Source organism: Thermobia domestica, unplaced genomic scaffold, assembly GCF_964235325.1.
Source record: "Thermobia domestica unplaced genomic scaffold, izTheDome1.hap1.1 HAP1_SCAFFOLD_1587, whole genome shotgun sequence".
NCBI lineage: Eukaryota > Metazoa > Arthropoda > Insecta > Zygentoma > Lepismatidae > Thermobia > Thermobia domestica.
Window position 1 is genome coordinate 1 of NW_027657297.1, and position 25276 is coordinate 25276.

The 25276-nt window shown below is 37.2% G+C and overlaps 2 non-coding genes across 2 annotated transcripts; both read left to right on the plus strand.

Moving 5' to 3' along the window:
- Positions 1 to 15085: 15085 nt before the first annotated feature.
- TRNAS-GCU (transfer RNA serine (anticodon GCU)) lies at positions 15086 to 15167 on the plus strand. Its single transcript has one exon. It is a non-coding gene; the product is annotated as a tRNA-Ser (tRNA).
- Positions 15168 to 15247: 80 nt separating this feature from the next.
- Positions 15248 to 15329, plus strand: TRNAS-GCU (transfer RNA serine (anticodon GCU)). The gene has a single exon. It is a non-coding gene; the product is annotated as a tRNA-Ser (tRNA).
- Positions 15330 to 25276: the final 9947 nt, after the last annotated feature.

Genomic DNA, 25276 nt, shown 5'->3' on the forward strand with positions numbered 1-25276 from the left:
ATGGGATCTTCACACTATTGTATTCCTCCTTCAAATCTACAGAATGCGCTAAGGGAAGAGACGGATACTTGTTTCCATTGTGGAGAAGCACTGCTTTCAAACTCTTAGAAGATTGCATTGGATAATGGATACCAATTGATTCGAACAACTAGGTGACATTGTTACAGAAGCATAGCCAATCTTTCATCGCTAGAAAGGTTTGTGACACGACCTCTGAAGCGATACGGTACATTTACGGGCTCGTCTACTAAATTACATTATTTCAGTCTTGAAGTTAACAGCTAGTCATTCGCTTTAGTGAGACCAAGATCTCTGATCAAATCGTTAAGATCGTCCTGATTTGGATAGTACTTTTCTGCTGGCAGACAATCACATGCGTAGTACACATCTCTCATATCTTTATCACCAGTGTCTGTCGAGTCATATTCTTCAGAGCTATTAGGTTTCTTGGTGGAGGCGTAACAGGATACTAGGGTCTGTGTGAAGCTGGAGCTATCAACGAAAGAATGTCGGGATATTTCACTTTAGCTGCATTTTTACCACTTCGTCGTTTCGATGGGTCCACTACGTAGCAAAAGAAGTTGGTACTATAGTCAGTTGGTTCCATCCAAATTCTTCGGCAATGCTCACAGGTCATGTGTGGAACCCACGGTTTATAAATTCCCAATAGCTATTCCAAGATACGCTTTGTAAGCCTGACATATCTTGGGTCATGATTGTAAAAAGTATCGTTTTCCTCTTTTCTTGATGAATTTACCGCAGACGTGGCAAAATTTGACTGGAGAATACTTGTAGTGCCGGGATGCTATCTCTGAAATAAAGGAAATATGTAGGCCAACATTAGACTTCTATTACGGCACACAATATTATACAGTTTAAATACTTGCCTTAAATCGAGAAGGAAGATTGTTTCATATCAAATCTTACCAAAGGACTGTTCCCTTACAAACAACATGAAAATGCAATTCAGCAAGAAGTTGGAAACACTGTTAAACTTTTACATTTTATCAGTACCGCCTGGATAAGTTTTCTTTGTCACCAATTCGAACAATCTCTTTACTTAATAAGGTACAATCAAATTCATCCTTACATGAATGTTTAGTACTTGTATCATATATATGAATGATTGCAATTCTAAGTAAATTAGAGACAAAAGAGTACTTATACACTTACTACTTTATCAATATTCCGCGAAGTATTGTCGCTCACGTCTTTTACAGCATAAGACAGCCGTACAAGAGCTGCGCAATGTTGCCAGATGGGGTGAGAAAAATCTAAAAATGAACTTCAAATACCTCAGAAATTGCGTAGTCCACAGAGGTAATTTTTAGCACATATTTCGTCCTATATGTCACAAAAACAAAGTTTATTCAAAATAATATAGAATTTCTGTCTTCGTTTAACACAAACTAATAGAAAATAACAATTAGACTTCAAGTACAAAATGTGTTACATAGTGTTATTTATAAGTGTATTTTTAAATAACTCATCTTGTTTTAATAGCTCTGCTTTAAGTAGCTCTTTTATCGTTATTATTATTATATTTTCTGACGAAGCCATGAAATTGCAGCTAGTTCCTAAGACGGAAAAATAAATAAATAATTTTGGAAAAGTGGGGCATTTTTCATATCGAGAATACATTCCTGTATCCTTATAAATAACACAAATTTCGATTGAATTGATTCCACATGGTGCATACATTTTTATGCTCTAGGGTTCCAAATTATCGCTGCGTATTTTTAGTTTGGTTCTGTATTCATTTATTGAAAAATGTACCTTCACTGATTCCGAGAAGAGTTTCCATGAATTTGTGATGATAGTATACTAATGGGGCGTTTACACTTAGTCGATTTGCGTTCGATTCAGTTGAATTGACGTCACTTTCAACTTAATCGACCGTGTAAACGGGACTTCAACTTAATCGTTTGTTGATCGAAGGCGACTAATCGACTGGCAACTGAATTAAAAGACGTTCTATTTTCTGTGGTTGAAATAATTGAACACATCCATCAATCTGATTCGGCCTAGTTGCTTCGATTTAGTGGCAAATGCAGCGAGTCGATTTAGTCGTGCGACTAAATCGACTAAGTGTAAACGCCCCATAAATGATGAAACGAATGCTGATAAAGACGATGATGATATTATTATTATATTGGTAGTTTGGCATAATAAGTGTGTTCCCTATGTACCAATTTAAATTAGCGTAATTGGTTAATTTAGTCACAAAGACAGACTTTATGAGTTAATTTTAGACTTAAGTATAAAATTTTGATGCAAGCTCCATATATATAGTATCAGCGAGCGCTGGTGAAGTGCCGAAATACACTCACAGAGCAGTAGCTTTCAAATTTGAAGGAGTATGTTCAAGTTTTAGAAATAAGATATTTTGGCCTAAGAATGGAGCAATATGGAAGAATCTATGACTATATTGAGATTATGGAGATTCATAACCGATTTAATCAAGAAAAGAAGAAGGCTGCCAAGGACATTATCAAGAGTTTTACGGATAAATTTAATTTTTCTCTGAGAAAAGCAGAACCTGCAGCTGCAGGGAGGCTATCTGCTTTCAACAGAACAAATGTTAAATCGTTCTTGAATGTCTACAAAAAAGTTATAACATGAAAGTCTAAAATAGTTAGAATATTTCATGAAAGATATGAGATCAAGTGCGGAGAATCTAGTACTCCTTTCCTTATGATGGACAACCATTCGTTTCCTATCACCTTAGAAGCAGTTAACATGCGAAAAGAAAATAATATTAGTCACTTAGAATTTCCTCTGCACAAAATGCACCGCGTGCAACTTTTGAATGTTGCTCTGTATGATCACTTGAAAACTGCCTATGACAATGGTTGTGATGACTACATGATTGCACTTCCAGGAGAGAGCATCAGCATAAAAAAATGTTGCTGCCATATTCAATGTGGCATATACCAGAGTGACCACGGCAACACAGTAAAGGATTTCAGTGCTACATGGTAAGTACCATTAAATTGACAGATTTTCAGTGATTCTGATTTTGAGCCATCGTTGACAACCGAAAGGTAATATGCCCCTGAAGTTACAGTGTACGAAAGAAATGGAATGGATGCTACAGAACATTCAAAAACTAGAATGTCTAACTCAGCATCTGCAACATCTGTCTCAGTATCTAAACCGAGTATTGATGGACCTAAACATTCTATTCCATATGTTGCTCCTTCTATTGCACAACTTAAAAAAAAAAAAAGAAAACTTCCAGAACCTGATTCTTCCATTTTTGAACCCAGACCATTTCATTCAGACCCTGAACTCTCAAATGCAAAATCATACATTGGTCTACCCCTTCTTCCTAAAGCAGCTAAGAAACAAAGGAAACAGCGAAAGAAGACACCTTCAGTGCTTATCACCAGCACTCCTGTCAAAAAATTCAGGAAGAAAGGAAAGCCAAACAGAAGAAGACAAAAGATAGGCAAACTCAATTTCTTCAGTTTGGCCCATAAAAAATTAATTTCTATATTTTAGCCCACCAAAAAATCCATATCTTTATTTTAGCCCACCAAAATAATGCTTCATTTTAGCCCACCAAAATATCCATTTCTTCATTTTAGCCTACCAAAAAAATCCATTTCTTCGTTTTAGCCCACCAAAAAAATCAATTTCTTTATTTTAGCTCACCAAAAAAATCAATTTCTTCGTTTTATCCCATCAAAAAATCCATTTCTTTATTTTAGCCTAACAAAAATCCATTTCTTCCCTTTCCTTCTTTTTAGCAAACCAAAAAAATTGATTTTTCCTTTCTAGTGCATTTTATCTTTACCATTTTTTAAAAAATATTTTTCATCGGGTATACATTTATTACTTTAAAACTTATAAAGACATGTCGTGATGAATGGTCTATTCTGTTTATGCTACGAAGATCATCAGTAAAGTTATTAAAAATAAGTAAATAAATAAAAAGGCACTTTCCCATTTCGATCGTATTATATAACAAATGCACATTTAGTCGTTACATCTTTTGTGAGAACATATTCTTTTCAGTATGTTGTACGTTAAATGAAATGATAAAACTAATTTCCATTCATAGCAGATTAGGGCCGTATGAAGTATTACTGTGGCCTTATTCCGTATTATCTTTACCAAAAATTGTGGAATGTTACAGAAGTCAAAACTTTTCAAAAATCAATATTATAACTGCTATGACTCTTACCGCAAATAAAACTAAAAAAATTAACGGTGCGTTGACGTCAACCGTTTCGGAATGGAGCTCCGTGTTCGCCACTGGCATTATTCTCGCAAAATAATAGTATTGCCAGTTGGTATGTATGACAATAGGTATTGTTTCTTGGCATTTACATAATTAAATTTGAAAATGAGAACGTGAAACACAAATTCACAAATTACGGGACAATTCTGCGTCCCAAAGAATTCTGTCGGGACACCAGGGCATAACTTTTTAATAAGGAACAATCTCATACATGAACCCCAGCCACTGAACTTCTGCGCTTACTTTAGAATGAATACAAAGTAATATTGAGTTACATTGTAAACCAGATTGCTTTTGTTTTTCTTCCCAGAGTGTAAGTAATGATGAATCTCTCTTCTCTCCTCTACACTACGTGGTTGAGGTTGACAATTTGCCAGCAACTATGCTCATGTTCAACAGGCAGAACAATGGCTTCGGGTATCGTTGTCTACTGAAATACGTTTATGGAATGACAAAATACTTCCTTAAATACATAATATAATATAATGATATGGCTTACACTTCCGCACATTCAGTATTTTACCTGAAACAGCCTTGGATGTTTCTACGACAATCGACAGTGTGATCAGAATACCTACATGTTTCTGCCACAAAGGCATTATTGTTTTTTTAGTGAACAATTGAACAAAAAATACACGTCTCTAAAGCTTGTAAAATGAAAAAAAAAATAGTTTGTCGAAGTTCAAATTCTCAAGACTTATTTCTTTTGTCGTCTATTAAATTATGTAAACTTGTAAGAGGTATAGATTCCCTGCTGTCTCTTCTTTACAATTTTTCTCAATAGATTAGGCCTACAAATTAGCGGTCCCTCGTTGCTGACAGGGGCGGATCCAGGACCGACTTCTGGGGGGGCGGTGGGTTGTCATACTGCTACTTTTAAGGGCTCCAAACTTTGGGATGAGTTTTATTTATATATGTAAAATAAGAAAGTTTGTTCTTCTGGGGGGGGGGCGATTGCCCCGATCGCCCCTGGTTGCTGATACAGAACACGGATACACTCAGCGAAATGGCAATCTTACACGCGTTAGTAATATATTAGAAACGTCATAGTAGGATTGCCAGATTTTTCATACACACACACAAACACACACAAAAAAAAAAGAGAGAGAGAGAGATTTACCATTTTAGTGAAAAAAGGGAAATTATCTGATATCCAATTTACACATAATAAACACATACAGGTTGGGCACAAAGTTGTTTTCCATAATATGTGGAGAAATAGGGTCTACTCGTATTGCAGAATGCGAAATTTTGCACATCCTCTATTCTATATGATTTCACATACTAAGACAGAATAATTTTAATTGTAAACTGGAAATAATTGCAATTTCATTAAAAATAACTGTAACACATACACACACACACACAAACATGCACGCACACAGACACACAAATAAACGCATATTACAATTCCTGATGAGAGATCATGTGGTTTAGACTCCACGTTAAGCTGTAGTTTCTCGTCTGATACAGCCCCAGTGCTGAAAGAAACACTAAGCTAAAATCCAACCACGCAATATATTACACAAATCCTTGTTGCCTTTTAATTGTGTTTTAATTAGAACTTTACATCTCTTAACAGTCCCACATATTTTTTCATACATTCAAAAATTCTTGCAGGACACATCGCAATTGACAACCACTTGAAGTCCTGCCTTCACGGTATTAGTTCATAATAGAATTTCAAGAGTACCTTTAAAATGAAAAAATCACTGAAGACCCGGAGCCGGAGATTTATTTTGCAGTGGAGATTACAGAGAGGAAGTAAAGAGCGCAGCCGATTTCGCCACCATTGCCGATGTGAATTTCGTTTTGTAAAACTCCATAACCGCCACTGAACATACCATATTACATAATATTATTTCGCTAAATCCAATCCTAACTTTGATGGCCAATAACTCAGGAAATAAAAATGCCTACAGATTAAAATATTTCATAGTGTATTAAGCTCGAGAAGTTTTATCATCATCCACGGTTAGACCTATAAGTCAAAATCAAACTATCTTCGTCGGTTATGTACGATAATGCTGCCCTTCTCATATTGTATTTTTTAATACAAAAATCAAATAAAACCAAGTAACTGTAAAATGTTCGATAATTAGTTAACTTTAAAGAGAGAGAGAGAAAGTGGATAATGCATTGGACAGCTAATACAATGAGTCTATCCAAGGGATTCGAACCAATTCTCGTCGATTCTATCTTATTTTTTTCTTGCTTTAATTATAGTTTCATAATTCAAGTAAAATTCAAGCAAAATATGGTTATATGACGGACGAGGTAGCCGAGTGGTTAAGGTGTTGGACTGCTAATACAATGGGCTCTGCCCGCGAGGGTTCGAAAACCATCCTCGTCGATTCCGTTTTATTTTTTCTTGCTTTAATTAGCTATAGTTAGAGTAGTGAGATATTTCAATGAAATATTTAATGGCTTTGAAATATTTCAAAAAATGCGACTGACATCGAAAATACCCAGTCTATTTTCACTGTCAAATTCCCTCCTGGACATGGAGCATAATCGAATGAAGTCACAGTGTGGTTCTAAGATTGAAAGCGCTTTATCACTTTGACTAATATGTGATGAGTGGACAAACAGGAGAAGAGACAGTATCATTAACTTTGTTGTAACCACACCCGAGCCAGTTTTTTTATAAGTCCCTTCCAACTAAAACTGCGAAACTTTGTGCTCCATACATGCTGAAACCATAACTGATGTGATGGAACAAGTAGGACCAGAAAAAATTATTGGCACAGTAACTGATAACACAGCAAATATATGAAAGCAGCATGGAGAAAAGTGCAAGAAAAGTATCCATATGTCACAACTTATAGTTCTGTGGCATATCCAGAACATTGTGAAAATAGACAGCCTGAAGCACATTACTGGCCAAACAAAACGTGTGACAAACGAAATCAACGGCAGTGCAGTAGTGAATGCAATATTCAGGGACAAACAAACGGGGAAACAAATTACAATGAAACTATCAGCTAAGAGTCGATGGGGTTCGCAAGAAATTTCTTTGGGCAGTCTACTGCAAAACAAATCAGCACTAAGAAGCCTGTATATTGATGAAAAGGCAGAAAACAACCAAGACTCTCATTCTCCAAAATGCCTTCTGGGACAGATCACTAAAATCGAAAGCGACAAACCTCAGATAAGCGAAGTGTGTGAGATATTTTCCGACCTGAGGGAGAAAATTCAGAACATAGTTTCAAGGGCTCCTGTTCTGAAAATGGAAGAGCAAAACATAAGCAGTTCTTCGAGGACTGTAAGCAAATCTGTCTGCGTCCTGTACATTTGTTAGCGAATATTCTAGATCCAAATTACAGAGGCAAGAACTTGACCACAGAAGAACAATCAAACACTCTAGAATATCTGAGTCAGATTTTAAGGCTTTATTCAGATGTTGATGAGGCAGAAGTTCTGACCCAGTTTGCACAACACAAAATGAAATAAATTGTCTGGTCTACTGCGTCAAAGGTGTCTCCTCTAACTTGGAATGGACTATGCCCTTCATATGAGTGCTTGGCCTTCCTGCCACGTTTGCTCCTTGTGAAAGGATTTTTAGCACATATGGGAATATCGATACGACGAACCGTTTAACAAATGAACATGCTGCTAAACTGACTTTTGTAAAGCATAACACTATTTAAAAAGAGATCTGTTGGAGATGAAAAGCCATTTTTCCTTTCTAAGAGGAGTCGACCGAGTCCGAGTCGTAACCAAAGTGAACCTACAGCAGGAACAAGTGCCTATTCACTGATGAAAAGAAAAAAGCAGATTCAAGGACGAATGACCCAATGTGTGAAGAAGAAACCGACACATAGATTCTGGTAGTTACTGATATGTTTCCATGGGGATCTAACACCATATACAGTGGTTGTTCAGTCTTTATTTGGCCAATTTCGACTTCCCTAAAAATTTAGAAGAATCCATGGCGCCAGGTCTGTAAGTGCTTGATGTGTTTCCCTTGACTCCTAACAATAGCCCGACAGTGTAATTTCCACTGGCTTCTCTGAAGAACTGGGAGGGGATTCTTGTCTCATTCCCTTTGCACAGCTTTCCAAAGTCCCTCCACAGTTGTCACACGCCGTTTTCCCAAAGCCCGCTTCAGCAATCCAAATCCACAATAGTCCATAGGACTTGCATCTGGAGATTTAACAGCTACCTCATTGAAAGGTATACCTGTATACCACTTGCCTCCTCCATCTCCCTGTAGAATGCGAGGAACAATCGTGAGGTATGTGATGAGGCCTTGTCTATGTGAACGCGCACCAGATTGGCGTTATTTCCGTACATTGTTGGAATTTCGTGCTCGTAGATCGGCCGCATGATCTGCTCCTGAAAATACTGCGAATTTATTTTGCAGTTCTTCGCCACCCTACGAATCTTCAGTTTACCTCGGTAACAGTAGCTAGTAACGACCATGAACCCTTTTGGGAAGGATTTTTTACAGACACGGACCCATCTTCTGAAGTTCTTGGCGCCTTTCTCTCGGTACATGATGGCTCTCGGTTTGCCGCAGTCGGAAAGGTAAATCCATGCTTCATCGAGCGTTACGACGTACATCCACCTTTGTTTCGCCAGATGCCGTTCGTACAGCTTCCGGGCATTATAATTTCGTTCCTTTTGGTGGGCATCCGTGAGAAGATGGCCGCGAGCTTTCATGACTTTTTCCAGCTTGAGTTGATGGTGTAAGGTCCGGCTCACAGTCCCCAAAGACGTCAAGACGATTAACCATACACCTTTGTGTCGGCGGATTTTCTTGCATTGTCATTTTGCGAAGTTTCCTCTGCATGGTGGAGGTGGCCTTGGTGCATTCCCGCTTTCTAGGCAACTTCGTTGGTGATCCAAATGGTGGAGCTTCGTTGCCCTTGTACTTTTTAATAACATTTTTATTCCAGTTAAACCGATGTTTCAACCATTCTTCTTGCACTGTTTTCTAATGACAGGAACACTAAAGTGGGCGTCATAAAGAGTTACAACATAGCCTTCCCAAAACCGACTTAGTTTGGGCGGCATTTTGGTCACAGAGCGGAAACCCACACACTTAAAAACAAATTTAACACAACACTCACAACAATGGTCCTGTTTTGTGCGTTACTGTCATCCGCACGGAAAAACAACTCCGTTCCCAGAAAGCCACTGCACAACACTGCAGGACGCCACGAGCCAGATCGGGTGAGTCAATTCTGCCCGGGAGGGGGAAGGAACGAAATCGGCCAAACGTAGGCTGAACAACCTCTGTATTCCTGATGACATCCCGCAATGAGACGCATATGTTGGTGCAGGAGTCATGGTGCACAGAGCTTGTTCCGTAACATCCCATAAATGTTCTATAGGATTAAGATCCGGTGGGTTAGGGGGCCAATTCGTATACTACAGCTTCGTGAATTGTTCCTTAAGCAAAGCGAGTGTAGCCCTGGCTTGGTGGCACCGTGCATTGTCATCCTGGAAAATGCCGTCTTCATTTAAGTAGAAGTCTTGCATTATAGAGTGTGCATGATTCTCTAACACGTGCACGTACACAACGGATGTCTCACTGTGATTCATACACACCAACGCTCCCAGTTCATATCAACAGAAGCATCCCCAAACCATACAACGCCCCCACCTGTCCACACAATACGCACCATGCACGAGGAATCCATAGCTTTGTGCTGTTGGCGCCACACATGCACACATCCGTCCTAGAGGAGTAGCACAAACTGTGATTTATCGGACCAACACACCCTTTTTCAATCATACATGGTCCAATTAGCGTGTTCCTGTGCCCGAGCGCGACGAAGTCGGCGATGACGAGTCGTAAGGAGTATGTTACGAGTGTGTAGTCTGCTGTGGAACTGCATGCGTCATAGTGTACGCCATATAGTTGTGTGGAATATGGGTGTTGTGCATCCACCATTGTATTGGTCACGTAATTCCCAGACACTGATAGATCGTTTAGCTGTCACGAGCAGTTTGACGCGACGCTCGCCCTACGTTTTGAATTTCCGTACACCCCCGTACTTCTGTCCCTGGGTTACGGTTACGTCATTTTCTTTGCACTCCTTGTAAACCTTCACTACACAGGAACGGGCGCATCCGACAAATATTGGTGTCTAAGTTACTGACGCATCTATTGCTCGGTACCCACAATCATCCCCTATTAAAATGTGGATAAATCCTGCCCACTTCCCACTATAACACTGCTTTCTGCCAACATGTAGCCTCGAGTGTGTTCTTTCTCTGCAATACTACCACTCGAGGTGGTCATATAGTCAGCTCGTCTGCTGGCTACACTTTCTTGTGTGCAGTGGTGGTCGCAATTCACTGAGCACTAAATGTACATTGTAAACACAAGCGGAAGAAATGTCACTGTCATTTGTGAGTTGTGACGGTTATCGTGAAGATGGAGCATATTAAAAGAAAGCTTTGATACCAGTACCAAGCTCTAAGCCCTTTACACCAGGTGATTTTCGTCTCATTTCTCGCAGCTGTGAATAACCTTGAGCTAAATATATGTAGAAATGTAGGGTTAGATTGTTTCTACATATGTGAACACTGCAATGGACTTTCCTGCGATAATTCTCCTGCCTATGACAATGTTATCGACTTTAATGATGACGAGTGTGAACAATGTAGCATGTTGTTTTAACCAGATTAGACTGAGCGTCGAATTGACTTTTATCAGTCAGCAAGTCAACAGAACAGACTTTTATCAGTCGATTGTATAAACAACAATATTGTAGAAAGTAGAATATTGTATTCTACTTTCTACATTCAATGTGTTTGGGGTGGGTGGTCCGTGGTTATGGTTTTGCAGTAAACAGTACATTATTTTGCACTGTTAAGCACCTACCAATTGTTGCCAGCCCAGGACATGGCGGATCCATAAGTGGTGGATAGTGGGACAGCCGTGATCTAAATTAGGAATAATCCCCGAACCAAAATTGGCCATGTTAATTAGCAATAATACAAGTAATAAAAAGCAATAAAATGTAGTAACCAAAATTTGTAATAACCATTATAAATAAAATATTAACATATATGGCATCATGTATATATTTTAAAGCTGTTCGTTCGTTTGTCATATTTTCTTTCTATATTAGAAGGGTAAGAGTGCTGTTACTAGATTCGATTCTCCGAAAGTATCTCATTTGTATTGTCACTCAGGATTAAGAATTTTTTCTCATCGTAATTCTTCTAGATATTGCAATAAAATAGATATAGACATTATGTATAGACAATAGTATTTTTTCAAGGTAGCGTCTGTAGCCGGTACCGCTTCAGAAGTCCCGGAATTTCAGAAAATGGATTTTTGGAGGGAAACTTTTATATTTATCCCAAAATTCTTTTCTTTTCTACATTAGAACAAATCCTTATGGCACCATTTAAAATCTTGTTTCATTCTGAAAAGAATGACGTATTAACCACGGTGCTTGGATGTATAGTACTGTGTTTGGAAACATATTTTTATATATGTCCCATTTTTCCGTATTTGTATGTGAAATTCGGTATTGTCAAGCAGAATTGAGTAATATTTTTCCATTGTAACTATTCTACCATAGCATTTTGCAAGGTAGATTATATTCAGGTACCTGTAGCCAGGGTTGCTGCAAAGGACACCAAATTTTTAAAAGGGATTTTTGGAGGGAAAATTCTCTATTTTATCCCGAATTTCCCTTCCCGCGTACATGATGCAAACATGTGTATGATCCCATTTGAATGCGTTTTTTTTTCTGAAGAAAATTATGTATAATCCATGATACTCGGATGAACAGTACTGAAGTAGTAGCTATTTAACTGAAAGTCAATATTTTCCTCAAAAAATGCAAGTCTAAAAGGGTTAAGGGAGTAGAGAGAAAAAAATGAAATGAAATCTTTAAGTTTTACGTCCCACGGTTAAGCCGGTTAGGCTAAAGGAGACGGTGATGATGAGAAATGAATGAAATGGTGGAATGAAGAAAGTGGAAGGAAACGGGAAAACCCCGGAAAAAACCACGAGCACGGTGTTTGTCCACCACAAAATCCACACGGCCCAAGCTGGGAACGAACCAGGGCCCCAAACACCCGAGGTGAACACTCTACCACTGAGCCACAGCGCCTCCTAAAGAGGAAAGCAAGAGGTGAGGGATGAGGACTTTTGAGAAAATACACCTTATATTGTGCTCTAACGTTCTACAGCAATACAACTATCATAGTTACTAATTAGTCTGACACAAAACCTTTATTGACTGAACTATATACAGAGGAGATAAGAATTTTCCTATGCGTATAGTCAGTACACTATTCATACTTCTACATTTAGAACAATATGTGTACAAAACAATAGCCATTGTACTTAATACGTAATTTGTCGTAATATAACCAAATAACAACAAAAAATTCTCATGCAATAACATGTCATGGATTTCTTTAATTTTGTTTTGAACTGCGCCCCTCTAACGGGCTTTAAATTGTTAATTAATCTAAATACGTACATACACTGAACACCGTGTTGTGCATAGTACATTACCCTACTAACCCACTAACCGTTAGTGCTTTATTTGGACTTTCGACAGACATTGAATAATGACAGAATTATTTTTTAATAGTTATTTATCGGCATTGATATTTGAATGAATGTGATGATAAAAACTTGCTAAATACTTATACCTAAATACTTATATTAAACCCAGATAGCAAAAATGACTTGCAATAAACTTGCAGCAGATTTTCAATTCAAATCTGGCAAACTTAGAGCAGACTTGTGATGCAAGTCTGCAAGTTGGATGCAAGTTTGATGCAAACTTCCTAGTTGACGCTCTTCGAACTTGCAGCACAGCACGCCTGTAGTGCAAGTGTATGGTAAGTTTGCAAAGCAAGTTTCTGCAAGGGGTTTACTTGCACAGCAAGCCTACTGCAAGTTGTCACTTGCACTACAAGTGCACAGTAAGTCGGCAGCAAGTTAGTGCAGGTTTGACGCAAGTCTTTGCAAGGATACCACTTGCACTACAAGTCTACAGCAAGTTTGTAGTAAGTCTTCTGCAAGTATATACTTGCATTGCAAGTCTACAGCAGGTCTTCAGCAAGTGAGTGTAGTAAGTCTTCTGCAGGTATATACTTGCATTGCATTGCATGCCGTTTAGAAACCGAACATTTAAATACTTTATACGAACAATCACACGGTATATTTTTCTCAACAACTTTGTCAAACAATATACGTTTAAAATATAAATTATCTCTACATACTGGATACTTACGTAATTATCTTAGTAATCCACTTCACACACTTCGCACCTACTACAAATGGCGGCCTGGCGGGGAGATTTCTAAGATTAGACTTTTGTGCCACCTGTTGGTAGAAACTAGAACTGACACACTTGCTACAAAGTTGCAGCAAACCTCCGAGGCAAGTAAAATCTAGCAAGTGAAAATCAAATTACGACATTTGCGGGTAACTCTTTCAAAACACCTGCTGCAGGTGTACAATGCACGGAAAGTCTAGCAAGTTAAAATCAAATATAATGAAAGATTTGCTGCAAACCAACATGCTATTAGGGAACACACGATTTTATAAACATAGGTTGAAAACTTGGCAAAAATTTATATTACATAGCGCGGGGTAGATTTCACACCAGTCAGTGTTTTATGATCCACACACCACGACCACTTAACGAAAGCTGACTGAGTGTTCGGTAAAAACAATCAGGAGTTGTAGCCAGAACGGTAGGTACCTAAAGGCCGAGGGCGTTACAATCGTTTTTTTATTTTTTTTTTTTTATTTTTCTAGCACAAAAATGAAATGACTCGGAGTGGCTTTTACCCTCGCGCGTGTGTTTAAGGGTTAATGATTCCTTCCCCCCACCCTTTGTGGCTAGTTTCGGGCCTGGTTTGAAGCATTTCCTTATTTATAGTTCATAGCATCATCCATTTCAGGCCCGTATCCAGGGGGTAGGGGCCGGGCGCCCCTAATTTTTTTGTGCCCCCTAAAATGTTCACGGAAGGCTTGCAAATGAACTATAATATGGTTGGATCGGGCCTCCCTAACTTCAGCCGGGCCCCCCTTCATTTTTGGGCTGGCTACCGGCCTGATCCATTTGATCCACAAACAATGGTATTTGCCCTTGAAGAATAGGCTTCTGTGGATAGTGGAAGCATTTCCAACTCCAGTCCATGACCAGCAGATGGCTTGGTAGTTCTTGTTGGAACTGAATGGCTTCCTAGCTCTGAGAAATTTAATTTCACTGCATGGGAAAAAGATTGAGGTCCCACTGATGCATGTAATTTTGCAGTGACACTATCCTTGTATAATTTACAACCATCTCTGCATTGTTGTTACTGGTTTGAGTCAGTTCATTTTGAAATATTTCAAAGCCTTGAGATATTTCATGCTCACAACTCTAGTTAAACATGAACTGTCGAGTCTGTCTTATACTCGTATAACAAAAGTCTTACATGTCTTATATCATACTTCTTGCTTGGTAACTTTAATTTTAAAAAAAAGACTGTATTCACTGTAACAGCTGCGATTCTTATTTTCACAATACCAGTGTCATATCCAGTGGCGTATTTACGATTTTGTTTCGGGAGGGGATTTGCTAACTTTCGGGGGGGGGGGGCTTTGCCTGGAAATGTGAAAATTCTGCAAGATATTTCATTTACTTTACTATACTAAGTAAGATTTCGGGGGGGGGGGCTTAAGCCCGGAAGCCACCTCCTCTAAATACGCCACTGGTCATATCTGTATTAAAACGAAAAAAAAAAATATTTTCCTCAAATTTCAATATTTCAAGTTTAAAAAATGCATAAAATTATCCATCCCTAGCTACAGTATTTATATTTCAAGTAAGACTTAACGGAAAATAGGTTTGACTAATGGACGAGGTGGCCGAGTGGTTAAGGCGTTGGACTGCTAATCCAATGGGCTCTGCCCGCGTGGGTTCGAATCCCATCCTCGTCGGTACCATTTTATTTTTTCTTGCTTTAATTATAGCATTCATACTTCAAGTAAAACTTAACGGAAAATATGCTTGAGTAACGGACGAGGTGGCCGAGTGGTTAAGGCGTTGGACTGCTAATCCAATGGGCTCTGCCCGCGTGGGTTCGAATCCCATCCTCGTCGGTACCATTTTATTTTTTCTTGCTTTAATTATAGCATTCATACTTCAAGTAAAACTTAAAGGAAAATGTGGTTAAGTAACGGAGAGGTGGCTGAGTTATTAAGGCTTTACATGGTCTATACTTTTTGTCTTATCTTGATGTCAGGAATCACCTCCAAATGTTGAAGATGCCTTGGGCCTTCCTGTATATGGGCGCCTTTAAGGACCCGTGCCAAGGGCCCTCAACTTGGCCAGTCCGACACTGATACCGAATTGTTAATACCCAAAAGTTACGAATTGGGGAGACTAAAAGGGATAATACAATAATAATAATAATAATAATAATAATAATAATAATAATAATAATAATAATAATAATAATAATAATAATAATAATAATAATAATAGTAATAATAATAGTAATAATAATCGGTTTATATGTTCTGGTCGCGCACGTGTCCTAATGTTTACCGAAATTTGGAAAAGCTCGCATTTTTAAGATAATTTTTTAAAGATTTTTAAACTAGTCTTTTCCCGAATGTAATTGCTCAAACACTGCTAAGTTGCCAATAAGGCTGGTGGTTCGTGCTCCCTAAGGTACTTTTTTCTCTTTTTTTTAAAAAATAGTGTTTTTAGATTCACCTGAATGTTAACAAATCACGTATATAGGCGATTTAACATATTTTGCGGGAATAATTTTCTGGTTGGCGTTTAGTCGCGTCTCTACCGCTGATGATATAATTTTCAGAACGGAAGTGGGATCCCCGCGGATCGTCACTGCGGGGCCGCCAATTTCTGGCGAAAAGTCGCTAGTTGCCCATCGGTGGTCCACCGACGCCTAAGGCATAGGGTTCATATATGGTAGAGCCGGCCCTGCTAATGTAAATATTGGTCCAGGGTATACTGACTTTACGGTCGAGCGTATACCAACCAAAAATTCTAGCATTACATCAGTGTATATTAGTTTTTTTTTTTTTTTTTTCAGAATTGATTGAGAAATTAAAATTGAAGAAAGATGTTGAGCAGTGTTGGCAACATAAACAATTTTCCACTTCTTGAATACTTAGCAATAGGGCCGGCTCTACCATATATGAAACACATGCATTCTCACGAGCCGCAAAATCTGTCATTCATAACTACATGAGTTATTTAAAATAAATATTTCTGTTGAAAGAGACTTCATGATGATTGTAGTTAAATTTACTAAACTGACCTTCTATTTGAATACTACATTCATAAATCATGGTTTAGGTTGCATTAGTTTAAGATCATATTGACAGCGCTAAAACAAACAGTCAAACAAATCCCAGCAGGAATTGCTTGATTGTTGTCAAATATAAGAATTGAATTCTCGAACAGTAGAAAACACCGACCAGTTCCATTCAGTTAGTTATCAAAGTTTTGATATGGAAATTATTCTTGTCTTTGTCACAAACAAGTTCCTTATCATTGCAAGTGGAAATAAGTTTTTAAAAAAACATATGTGGAAGAAAAATAAAGAAATAAAGATAAAAGAACTAGTTGCACTGGAATTGCAAACTGATATATTGAGATTGAAGCTCGATATTGAATTCTTTAAAAAGGATCAGCTTCTTTCTTTTCTCTGCAGGTGTTTTTTTTTATCTTTCACTGACATAATAGATTGTTATTTTAAAAAAAGACACAACGAAATTGTATTTGTAGTGTTTAGGCCTTTCTGAGTGGGAGTGGCCTTTCCCTCCCCTTTGTTGTTCATGAGGCGGTAGCATACTTAAAATCGTGGCTTTTAAGACTTGTTCTTTCTGGAGAAAGAGATCGGCAAATGATGCAATTGCACGGGGTGATAAATTGCCTAGGGCCTAGGTCCTGCTTAGTAAGTTTTGACATCACTGATATGGACACGTGAAACTGTTTCTGAATTGCAGTGTTTTAGAGTGGTTTTACGAGATCAAATGCGTGACAATTTATACTTGTGTAATTAAGCTTATTTAACACAATTTAGGGATTAACGTAGTCACAACAAATTGTACCTTTATAGCCCCGCGTACTGAAATTCTTATTTTCGCCTTGATTCTCCCCACACGCATTATGGTCAGTCACCTGTAACATTACACGTAGAATACATTCAGAAAATTGCCTTCACTGATTGCAATGATCCGCCTATTTTTCAAGGATCAACTCAGATGACCTCCACAGACATGTAAATTTGGTATAGCATGTGAATTGATTTTCCAGATAGGAAACAAATCTGACTTTTATAAGAACGTGTGCTCGTATTAGTGTCGTTGGAAACACGTGAGAATGGAAAATGGCTGCTTCGTTTCATTTGAACAGTAGCTATACGGTTGGTGCCGATGATTTGACACAGAAAAACAAGCAGGTCACTCGAACAAGAAAGTTTTGGATTTTCCCGCATCGATGACATAAACACAACTAATATGTCTTGATCAAGGATTTTTATCTTCGGATTTTTCAAACGCCACATCACTTCCGTGGGATAATGTGTTGCTCTGATCTTCTATTCAAACAGAGGTGTCTCATGAACAAGGTAACAGGAGTAGTATACAATAGCGCTTGTCCATTAGTTGAAATCTGGACAACGCAACCTTGTAAATGACCTATCACGATGTACGGAAAACCCCTTATAACTAAGTAACTCAGAAGATTAATAAGTAAATAATATTCTGTCCTTGTCGAATACCGAGCCAGAACTCATAACTAGGTCCAGTCAGGCCGGTAGCCAGCCCAAAAATGTAGGGAGGGCCCAGCTGAAGTTAGGGGGGGCCCGATCCAACCATTTATAGTTCATCACCATATTATAGTGCATTTGCAAGCCTACCGTGAATATTTTAGGGGGGCAGCGAAAATTTACGGGGCGCCCAGCCCCCCTAGATCCCCCTTGGATACGGGCCAGGGTCCAGTTTACCATCGATGTAGTCTAGGGTATGTGGTGGTGTACGCCGTACACTCTCTACTTAATCTTAGCCATTACAACAGTATTTCTCAACCTTTTTTCCTTTGGGACACACCAAAGTACGTTTCAAACTTTCGCGACACCCTTGCATGTGACTCTTTTTCATAGATGCAAAAAAGCAAACACATAAAAATACATACAGTACATTTTTTTTAAATTATGAAACGACTGTGACATACAAATGTCACAAGCGAATTACATAAGACTCAAGAAACTTATGACTCTTAAGCAGGAATATGAGAAAGAAATATTTCCATCAGAAATATAAAAAGACATCAAACTTAAAATTAATGAGATATTTGTTCCTGGCGATTTTTGCAAAGCATATCTATGAGTAGACTAACTCTTGACAGACATGTTCTCATGTCCAGTGTTTCTTTCCAAACAAAAATGAACTGCGTTAAAACAGTGGTGCCCATCCCCCACCCCCCTCATGTCAATGACGCACCCCCGCTCATTGTCTATCTGTAGGTGTTCTTTCATGAAAAAAAAAAATCTTTTCGATTAGTTTTTACACCCTCCTCAAACGTATTTATATAGATTTTTAACCCCCCAAATATTTCAATGACGCAGTTTGCGTCATAGCTCCCCCTTTGTGGGCACCCTTGGTTAAAAACAAACTTTCCAGCTTTAAACTTGGAAGACAAGTTTGAAATCAAGTAGATAAATTTTTATTTTTTTCTAAAGATAATTTCTTTGCGGGAGATCTTAGAAGGCATTTAAAATCTAGTGACAAACCTGACATGTATTCGCGACACACGAATGTGTCGCGACACAACGGTTGAGAAACACTGCATTAGAGTATACCTTCTGCTTCAAGGTGTATACGGTAGTAGGGCTACTTTTGTTTCGTTTACTTGTTTATTTAATCGGGTCATGACTCTAATGATAAACCTGCCACATCACTTTCTTTACTAGCCTATTTTTAGCTGCTATTCAAGTATATCGATCATGCGAAAAAAAAAATCCTCTTACTCTTTTGTGATCACCAAAGAGATTACAGTAGGTAGGTACGATTAGATTTTAGTGCCTCTTTTAGCATCGAGGCTACATGGGACGTAGACTTACAGCCTAATATATAATCAGAACCACATGAGCTCCCGGTGAGAATCGAAGCCGAATCTTCCGCGCCGAAGGCACACTTACTAACCCAATCTTGGCTAATTTACTTATAAAAATGTAACGTGTTACAAGTTACCTTACTTTCCCTTAAAATGTAACACGTTACTTGTCCCAGAAGAGTAATTGTTTTAAAATGTAATACGTTACTTGTCCCAGAAAAATAATTGTTACCGTACTTGGAAAGTAATGCATTACATTTAGAAACATAAGAAGATTAAATTAACTCTGCCCAAGTTTGTTCTCCATGCCGTAAACGTCGCCAACAACTAGTCGCCCACTTGCCGGATTCCGGTAAATGTCGATCGTTGATATAGCGACGCGTCGAAGGATTGCCACTAGTATGCCACTGGCGGCAGGGTTTCGTCGAGTCGAAACAGATATCTAGAGTCGGGGTGTTGAAGTTACCACTGCGTAGAAGCAAGGACTTCAGTTTGGTCCGCGCTCCTTCGATTCGTCGCGGAGAATCGCGAAGGGACCAACACCGCCAGTCATATGCATGCGGTTATTATTATATATTATTTTTTTCCTGACGAAATGTTCCTAAAGTGAACTCCGAGGGTCAAGAGTAATCTCAGCCTCTACATCATGAAGTGAAAAATCTTGAGATGAGTTCGCATAATTGTATGAATTTAGATAGCAACTTTCTCCGATCATTAAAAAGTGCATTTGGGAGACGTCATTTTGTTATATAATTACATGGCGAATGCATTTTATCTGATCCAAGCGGTTATCGTCTAACATACACGGTTAAAGGAGCATTCTGATTAGCCAAATTAAAACGACTTCAACGATTTTTTAAAGCCTCCACTTTCCCCTGCCTTTGCCATTTTAAATGGTCTTGTTAAATGGCAGACGCTATTGCCTCTTATTCGTAATTCTCTCTACTACTACTTTTTTTTACATTTATTTTTTCCGTATGATTTCTCTCCTCTTTTTATGATTGGCCTCAGTTAGGGTAAAGCGAGGCTTCCTTTTATTAGCATGATACCTAAAACAAAATTGAAATCATGCCCTATTCTTTATTTTTTCTTTCACTTTTCTTATTGTTTTTATTTCCTTTTTTTTAAATGAAAAGATACACAAAGGCACATACACACACACACACATACATACATACATATACATGAGCAGGAAACACCTTGCATAACCTGTAAAGATATAAGCTGAAAAGAGAAAAGAAATATTACCAGGATTACAGGATCTTTTTTATTACCAGGTATTACAAGTATTACCAGGATCTTTTTTCTTCTTTAAATAGTTATCTCCCTGTATGAATATATTTCTTGATGTTATTTATACCCAAGGACGCCCATGTTGTGGTTTGTGGTCGGTTGTGGTACAAGCGACGTTTCAAATATAGTTTCAAATTTTGCTGTAACTAATGTAAAAATTCTATTGGGTTTTCGATATTCCCAAGTACAATTTCCTCTTAGGGGGCAAGCGCCCCACCTTGCCCCCCTGATGGGCGCCCTTGTTTATACCTTCTTTCACACTAAAAACGAAGGTTCTTTGAAAGAAAATCGGACTTCCAGATTTCCAATTTTTCATTAGTTGTTAGTTCTGGAAATCAACGTCAGAACTGTTTTGGTCTATCTGAATTTCTCTGACCAACTTTGTAAAGTCTTCTTATTTTCTCTCTTCTGTTAAAACACTTGTTATATTTTAAAATCCTGCCACCACTAGCAAAACACTAAACAAGGCACTATACACTAACACAAATAAAGAACGTAAGGTTTTAAGTTCTGGAATTGTCATCAGAACTTAGTTTTTTTTTATCTGTTGATTAGTTTTATTTTCTTCTAATTCTTTATTTCTTTACATTTACAATGTAGAGCGTGGGTCTTGTTAATTTCTTCTTCTTTCATCGTTTCTTTCCTTTCACAAGTTTCTTGATACATGTCTTGCAACAAATTGTAATTTTTCTAATTTCATTTTATCGTTTATTATATAGTTTGTATATTATCCCTTTTTAATTGGTCTCTTATTTCTCTTATTCTGTTATTTGTTATATAATTATTGAAATTCCAGAAGACATGTTCTGGTGTTTGTACTTCATTACATGTACATTTATCGTCGTTAGTTATATTAAGTCTTCTCAGATGAGATTTATACGGTCCATGTCCAGAGATGTATTCTATTAATTCATTACTTATTGTCCCCCATTTCTTCTCTTATTTTTAAGTTCGGGATAATGGTTCTTGTTCTTTGTCCCTTTATCGAATCTCTCCATTCATCTTCCCACTTCCGTTTAATCAGTTTGTTAATATCGTCTTCGGTGCTTGGCAGTTCTCCAGTAATTTCCAATATCTTGGTTCTCTCGTTATTCTTTAGCCACGTCTTAATACATTTTCTGAAGGTGTATGGGTTCTTCATTGGCCAAAAGTTGTATTGTTTCTGCAGAGATAGTTTTTATGATGCTATGGGTTCTAATTAGCATTAATCGCTGCACTCTTATTAATTTTTGCCTTAGGTTTTTGTTTAGAAACAGTCTATGACCACAGATTCCGGCACAACAATTTAAAATTTTTTCTGTCAATGTTAAAATCTTTTATAGCGACTGTTAAGAGTTTGTTGGCTATTTTTACATCTTCTCTGTTGTTTCAGTTATATGTTTTTCGTAGTCTAGCCATACACCTAAATATTTGAATTCATTCACAATTCCTATTTTAGTGTTCTTAATTTTGATTATGGGTTCTCTCTGTAGAGTTTGGCCAAATACTGTAATTTTCGATTTATTAACCGATAGAGTTAATTTATTTTCTATACACCATCTTTCTAGATTTTCTAATATTATATTTCCTTTTTGCTCTGTCTTCTTGAGGATGCTGTCATCACAATTGCTAAATCGTCCACATATCCAACTACGCCTAATGTTTCTTTTAGATTGTTTAGTTTTCGTAAACATGGTTGGAAAGTAATGTCCCACATTGTAGGTCCGCATATTGAACCCTGTGGGCATCCTTTGGTGCTTATTGTTGTTATATCTTTTCCTGGAGATTTTAATGTAATCGTTCTGTCAGTACAGTAATCCAGCATGATTTTGTGAAGAGCTTTACTAATTTTTAGTTTTTTGAGTTTTTTAAAAAGTGCGGGCCACCATATATTGTCAAAAGCACAACTGAGGTCGGCATAAATAACAACTTGGTACTTTTCCAGATTACCTTCTTCTATGAGGTCAATTAGTCTTTTTACAGCTGTTTCGGTGCCTTTTCCTTTTCTGAAACCATATTGCAATTTGTCATTATTTAAAATTCTGTTTTTGTTTATTCTTTCCACAATGGTTCGTTCGAAAACTTTACTTATTACATTTAATAAGCAGATAGGGCGATAAGATTTTGGATCGTCATTTTTCTTGTCATCTGACTTTTTGAATGATTAAATTTGCTTGCTTCCACCTTTTTGGAATTTGTCCGTTTTTAAAACACAAGTTGAAAAGTTTTGCTAGGCATGGTGCCCATGTGTCAGCATTATGTTTAAAAATTTCCGATTTTATTCCATCCGGTCCAGGAGCTTTTTTGCTTTTAAGTCGTTTTATGTGATTCGGGAGGAAACAATTGTTCTTTTTACAGTTGAGAGGGTGGTAGGTATTTTAACTTTATTACTTATAATTTTGTAGGGTTCACCCCAGGGATCTAGATTTAAATTAGTTTCAATGTATGTTTTCCAGCTATTTTTCTTTGATTCTATTATTTTGTTTTCATATTTTTGTTTTAATTCTCTTTTTTTGTTTGATCTGTTTTATCTTAGATGATTTTCTGTTGTATGTCGATAAAGTTTCCTAGCTTTACGCGTTTTTCTTTTCAGGTCTTGTAGTTCATTGGTCCAGAAGGTATCTGTTTTAGTGTGTAATCCTTTAGTTGTCTTTTTTTGTTGTTGTTGTTGAGTTTTTAATTGCTAATTTTATTGTTATCTTCTATTTTCTGGGCTAATTCATCTAAGTTGCTCTCTTCTTCTATCTGTAGTAGATTTATAGTTTGCCAGAACTTTGTCCAATTATCTTCTCTGGGTTATATATTAATGTTTCGTCTGAAGATTGAAAATAATTTGTTTCTTCTTGTTTGGTTTGTTTTATGATATCAAATATTATTATATTATGATCGCTTGTTGTTGCTGAATCGAGTACTTTCCAATTTTTTATTTTATTACTCAACCTTGTAGAAGCTATTGTCTGATCAATGTTTGATTCCCCCTGGCTGTTCTTAAATGTTGGTGGATTCCCTTCCTCATTTATTATTATTATTATTCATGACCAATTCTTCAACCCTTTCAACTCTATTGTCCGTTTTATTGCTGTGCCATAGTGTTGATTTGGCATTTGAATCCATGCATATTAAGATGTTTTCTTCTTTATACATTTGACAAAATCTTTCTATATTATCCAAAAAAGGTTGTATGTCCATGCAAAATTGACAATAACAGTTGATTAATTTAAAGTTCCCTAGATTTGTTCTCAATTCCACACATATCATCCAATTATTTCCAAATTGTGTTGTATTTAATGTTTTGATGTTTTTATTTCTGTTTATGATTGCAGCTTTTGGTTTCTCACCTATGTTTTGGAGAATCTGGATCTCTCCTGTGTGTTTTTTTGCAATAATTGTTTCACAGTCTCCCGTTAATCAACTTGTCATTTCTTGTGTAAGGCTCTTGCACAACTATTATGTCTGTTTCTACTTCTGAATCGTAAAGGGGTCCTCCTGGTACAGGACAACGCTAAGCCTCACGTGGCTAGGATGACCCGGCACATCATTCTACGCCTTGAATTGGGAGACACTATTGCATCCGCCATACTCCCCGGACATTGCACCGTCTGATTATCACCTGTTCCATTCCTTGGACAATCACCTTAGAGGACGCCAGTTCAAATCCCTAGTAGAGGTGCAAAATGCACTTGATACCTTCTTCGCTTCACGGCCCACCAAGCTCTACCGCGATAGAATCCATGGCCTTTTAGAACGTTGGCAGAACGATGCTGATGGTGACTATTTTTGATCTATCAGGTACGTCTTAGATGACATATCGATGTTTGAAGGTGGTGGGTGAAAAAGCAACCGAACTTTCTTAGTTACCTTTATACAACATGAAAAGCCACATAACCTGATTTCAAAATCTGAGGTGATAACTGGGCAAATAAATAAATGAATAAATAACCAAAATTTAACTTCTGGACTAGTTTTTATTATTGTTAAACTTACAATATTTCAACTGAATTCTTTGTATTTTTTCTTCCTTTTCTTTAGAAGATGAAATTTTGTACAAACTGTTGGACATGGCGTTGGCTGTCAAATTAATGAAAGTAAAACTACAAAATATTTTTAGTAAGTTAATTCACCGTAAAAATACACTGAATATTTCTGTCACTACCGTAGTAACATGCTTGATACTTCATCCTCAACGAGACAATACGATAGTACATCATAAAGAATATGTAACTAGTTATGATAATGATAACTTCATTTAATAAACACACAAAAATTCAATATTAACACCAAACAAGAAATATATTTATCTAGATTTCAATATTTATCTGATTTCTTTTTAATGTTTTTGTTTTTTCCTTCTTCCTTCTTGTCAACAAGAATGTCACCTTGGGAAGAATTTTAGTAGAAAAAAGTGAATTTTTAAAAAGAGATTCAACTACTTTCTATTTGTAATAACACAACAAAGTATAACTTTTATGAAATGTTAAAAACAGAGATATATACAGGGTGTCCGGGTTATATACTGACAACTTTTAAATATGAGGCACGTGCAGAAAATAAGTGTACTAGGTTTCAAAAAAAAAAATAAATAAATAAAATAAAATAAAATAAAATAAAACAAAACTTTTACATGGTTATTTCAATACATATGTGAACTATTTTTCCACATAGTCGCCATCCTTCTCGATGCGGG